At 37.3% G+C, this 5,640-nt stretch overlaps 1 pseudogene; it reads left to right on the forward strand.

The window, feature by feature from the left end:
* Positions 1 to 1,598: 1,598 nt before the first annotated feature.
* Positions 1,599 to 2,274, forward strand: LOC109004692 (annotated as a pseudogene).
* The last annotated feature ends 3,366 nt before the right edge of the window (positions 2,275 to 5,640 follow it).

Consider the following 5,640-nt stretch of genomic DNA (forward strand, 5'->3'; position numbering starts at 1 on the left):
ATTAGTAATAAACTCAACTATGCCACAAAATTCAATTCTGGTTTAAAGATTCATTATAACAAAACTTATTAAAGTAGGAGGGCAAATATCTCATTTAAAAACTTATATTACAAAGAAATCCTTCGGACAGTAGGTTTATAAAATAAAAAAACATGTTCAATAAGCACCCATTCAAGGGCATTTTGGGAAAGAAAAAGAAAACATAACCTGCATGCCTCTTTGAAAACAAAAACTGGGATTTACAAACACGTAACAGTGGCCCTGCTTACCGAGGAGGAAGGTGGGACGCAACAGCAGGGCTAGGCGAATGTCGCAGGTGGTCCACACGGTGGCGGAGCACTAAAAGATAGAGATAGAGAGTGATGAGCGAGAGTGAGTGAGTGGTGGGAGAGAGAGGGGGAGATCAACACCGTGAGAGAGATAGATAGTAAGGGAAAGAGAGAATGAGGGCCAAACCGACAATGGGCAACCGAAAGGGATGGAGATGCCATGTGATGGTGGCTCGCGACGACACGGGGTTGGGTATGGTGGTTCGGGGTGGTGCAAGGTAGTGGCGTAGGGTGAAGCTTTTCCACGATTAGGTTTACTCCAATAAAGATAGTCTTGCGGCTTTGAGTTGGTTACTAACGGTGGTTGATGCAAGGCTGTGCAAAAGCGTCTCACGGCTGAGCCACGGTGAAAGGGTGGCAAGTGGCTAGCAACTTGCATCGCTGGTGGTGGAGGTGCAGAGCACAAAACTTGCTCTGTTTTCTAGCTTAAAAACATAGGCTTCTAAGTTATGGGTGTTGTAACGCCGTGATGTGGAAGACATGCAGCGGTGGAGTTTTCTTTTGGTGGTTTTCGGTTGTTTGTGCAGCGGTGGAGTTTTCTTTTGGTGGTTTTCGGTTGTTTGTGCAGCGTTGGTGCGAGATGGCAGCGGTGAGAAGGATGTTGAGGTGGTTTACGGTGGGGAAGAGGGTTACGAGAGGTGTAGTGGAGCACGACCCTATGGTGGAGATGGGTGTCATCGGTGATGGTGTTAGGAGGTGCAGTGGTCGGTTGCAGATTCGAGCACTAGAGGCAGGCTGAAGGCTGTAGGTGGTCGTGTGTGGTCCAAGGGAAAGAAACTGGAAGGCTTGGGAGGAAATTGCTGTGCATGGTGGGGTCCCTTGGAGGGCTCGTTGGTGGTTGTTGTTGGTGTGGATTTTGCGGTTTGGGTTGGGGGAGGGGGGAGGTTGCAGTACAAAACAAACAACATGGTCTGCCAGTGGGGAGGTCGTGCGATGTGGGTGGTTGTGAAATTGAAACCTAGGTTTGATGTGGGACGGAAAAATACTTGCATGGTTTTTACTTTTTAAAAAAAATAAAGAAAGATAGAAAGAAGGCAGCAGCTTACGAAATTTTAATGCGAACAAAACTCTAAAATGTAAGCTGCCTAGTGGTTGAAAATGGATATGATCGTGGGCTTGGATTTCAGGGCTTGGGTACTACAGTATAGACCACCTGCACGACACCACTACTGCAGAAAAAAGTATTTAAAACGAGTTCGTGTATTGTTTTTCTATGACTGAAACAATAAATTATTGCCCCAAAAGTTTTCATCAATTGGAGAAGAAATGATGTTGCCATTCAGCAATATATTGAGATGCCAAAGGCTAATCCAAAACCCAGTCCGGCTATTTCTAAGCAATTTGCATAAGGAAGCCGCGGCCATTCCGGTAGCGCCATGGGAAAAGCCAAAATTTGGCTGCACAAAACTGAACTTTGATGGATCTTCGGAAGGTAAAGCAGGGAAGGCTAGCATTGGAGGGTTATTCAGAAACCATAAGGCTGAATTCATACTTGGTTATGCTGAACAAATAGGGAGAGCCAACAGCACCATTGCAGAACTGGCTGCACTGCATAGGGGGCTTGAGTTGGTGCTGGAAAATGCATGGTTGGAACGATGTACGGCTTGATGGAGATGCCAAGACATTGATCAATAACATTGCAGAAAATAGAACGTTTAAATCTGCGGAAGTGCAGAAACATGACAGTGATATAAACTTGATTATATTGACGCTTGACAATTGGACGGCGACTCATGTCTATAGGGAAGGCAATAGGGCTGCCGACAAATTTGCTCAGATTGGGCATCATTTGGATAAGCCTACAATCTGGCGTCACACTCCTGATGAAGTTTTACCTATTTTGCATGAAGATGATCAAGCAGATTATTATCGATCACATCGTAATTTATCGGAAGATCATTTCTTTGTTGCTTTTTCATGCATGTACATGAAGATATATAGATAGGAATATATTATTTTCTTTATGTGTAAGATACATGCTTAATATTTCTAAGCATATTTGAACATAGTTATCTTGTACATGCAGTTCATTATTTAGAAACTGAAAATGTGTATGTATGTATATTATATATATATATATATATGGGGATTGCACGAGGACTTTCATGATTTTATACAATTGTATATTTTACAATTGTAATTCAAGAACTTGATCAATTGTCAACTCGTGCAATTGTATATATATCTATAATTGAAGAGTCACCCTTTGTAAAAATTCTGTACGTGGTGGATGTCGGCATTGTAGAGTCTCATCATATTCGACAGGATGAATTATATGCATTAATGGTATATAATTTCGTAATATCAAAAAATATTGAAAAATATATTTTCGAGGGGAAAAAAATAAGGGAAAATGAATGTTCCTATGTATGTTTATTAGACTCTATTATGGAACTCATCCAATATTGTAATGATTGTTACAAACTTCAAAAATAAATATTCAACAAGTCATATTGTGCTACCCTCCTTTATTTATTTATTTATCTCTTATGGCATGGGCATTGTAACGATAGCTATGAACCTAGCTGTAGTTTTTCAGCAATAAGACGGAGTTTTAAGTACCGTATTCTTTCAATTTATTTTGATTTTGAGCAACCTTTTTATTTATTTGAAACAAAAAGCAAAAGTTTTCTTTTATCACTAGCCCTTGATTTTTAGCATGCAGGACATTTTCTTTTAAAATACAACAGAGGCAAGCCGGACATTCTCTTGTTATGACGTTCGACATACATGTTTATAAACTCAATGTCTAGCTCCAAACACTTGCCTAAAGTACCTAATTACTACCACAAATATTAAAATTGTTCAAATCCTGAAACTCAATGGAAAGAAAACTGAATATCATGTAGATCAAGAAGATCATGAAGATCATGAAAGCACATTCAAGTAACTTATCAACTAATCTGAGCCTCCCCCATCATGGTAGCTGTAACAAAACCAACATTCCAATAAGAACAAGTGGTACATCACAGCTAGAAGTTATGGATATATTTGGTTATGAACAATTGTTAGAATATGTGAAATCGGATTTTTTTAGAAATATTATTAATTATTGAGTTTTGAAAAAAGATAGAATTTTAACTATTGTTTTTAAATAAGCTTTGTGTTCGGGTTGGTGAGAGTGGTTTTCCTCTTAGGCTTATAGAAATAAATTTTAGGACTTGCCTATACTTTCATGGGCAGTCACTTAAGGTTGATCTAAAATTTCAAAATGAGCCCAACTCGTCGAATACTTTTAGACTTCTAAAATAATTCTTGGGCTTAATACCACTTGGCCCACTTGCTCCATAAATATTAAATGAGTTTTATTCTAAGTTAGGCTCAATAAATTATCTATAATTGTAACACCGTGCTCCCCATAATTAATTAAGAGACTACGTCATTTTAGAAATCTTGGAGAGCCAATGTGTTATTACTGACCTTGACTTTAAAAATTTAATTTTCTTAATGAAGAGCTAGATATAAAGATTCTTTATAATAAATATAGTGTTCTATATTAAAATACTAAAATCATAGAAGAGAGCGCGTACTTTGTACTATAAAAATCATAACTTAAAAGCTTTGTACATGATCTAGGCTTTTGCCACATCTCCTTGGGCCAAGTCCCCCCATCTTGCAATCTCTATCTTCGTAAATATTCTCATAAGGGGTAGTTTAAAAACATAAAACAAATTAAAATCAATAAAAAAACTCAGTAAAAAATTCATCATAATGTATATATATTTAACATAAAATTTTTCATAAAATATTTTATGTTGAGAACTTAAAATCATAATCATTCATACAGTTGCTTATGACATGCATGACTTGTTTTGAGTTATCTAACTTATCATACTTATCTTTATGGTTTACATGCTTAATCTTGTATACAAGGTTGTGCATGCACTGACCCTACATCCTATAGGCACAAGGAGAACCGCTAATAGTATTCTAGCATACTATGTTGGACCATGCTTTGGTTCATAGCTTGCACATCTACCCATAAATCGCATTGGTATCATGCATCTAAATGACCATCTTATTAACCATTCTTAGCTTACCTTATACTTGATCTTATGAAAACTTACGTGTCTCATGTAACATGAGATGAATGAGATGCGTAATACATACATAAATATAATATGGAGAACGAAAGATGATCATGAATTCTGAAGAATGACGTGTTTGCTGATATCATGACATGCGTGATACATAAACATTGGTTTCTAAAGAACTGGCTTTAATAATAATATATATAACTAGCTAACATATGTTAATTTTAATTTATAATCAAACTACTTATCTTGTAACTCTTTCCAACCCTACCAGGGGGCTCCGAGAATGATAAAGGGAAGATTCACTTTTGTCTCTTCCCAATTTGGCCATGAGGGGATAACACAACCCTACCACAAGGGTTAAACATGGCCTCTGTTCTAATATGATAGGATGATAATGCTCAGTTTATACTATGCCAGCTTGGGCATGACTGGGGGGGGGGGTAGGGAGCTGAGCACCTAAGGGTACTTTCGCTATTAGAGAATCCTGTTTTGGTAGTTTGGTTTTCAGCATATGTAATTGGTTTATGGGGACTTATGAAATTTATAGTTATTATGTTGAGTTTGATGGGAGTTTATGGAACAACTGATTTATTTTATTGGATTAGTGTATTGATGACCTTGTAAAGAAACCTATAATGTGGTTGGTCTAAATAGATAAACTTATGCTATGTTTTGGAACTTTATATGCATTGTCAGAGATACATTTAGTTGACACGAGCTAACTCCTTGGATCTTTGAGACCAGTGTGTTACAATGATAAATACGATGAATGCTGGTACCCTAAGTAATGAGATGTGAGACAAGTACTCCCACGGAAGTGGGGGCATAATTATGGTATGGATCCACACATGGGATAATTCCTCACAACTAATTAGTACTCACGTGAGACAAGTCCTTACATGGGACATAATTTGATGAGACAAATCCTCATTCGATATGGGCATAGTTTAACACTACAAGTCCTCACTTGAGACGAAGTAACGTTCTCATATGGAATGAGTCCTCACATGAGACATAGAATACTACATTATTACATTACTATATTGAATGTCATGAGCCTCAGTTTTCTAGAAGCTTGTAATATAGGATTATACTTAATGAAGGATATGAATAATTTTTCTTCTAATGTAGCTTGATTGAATTCTTTGTACTTACTAGGGTGACTTCTTAAATTCTTTACCATGTTTCTCTGATACTAATACAAATCATCTGACTCCTACATAGTAAAAATTTGTGATGGGTACCAAGATGGACCGAATCTTAAAGATTATTTA

The sequence above is a fragment of the Juglans regia genome, chromosome 10 (genome assembly GCF_001411555.2).
Source record: "Juglans regia cultivar Chandler chromosome 10, Walnut 2.0, whole genome shotgun sequence".
In the NCBI taxonomy this organism is placed as follows: domain Eukaryota; kingdom Viridiplantae; phylum Streptophyta; class Magnoliopsida; order Fagales; family Juglandaceae; genus Juglans; species Juglans regia.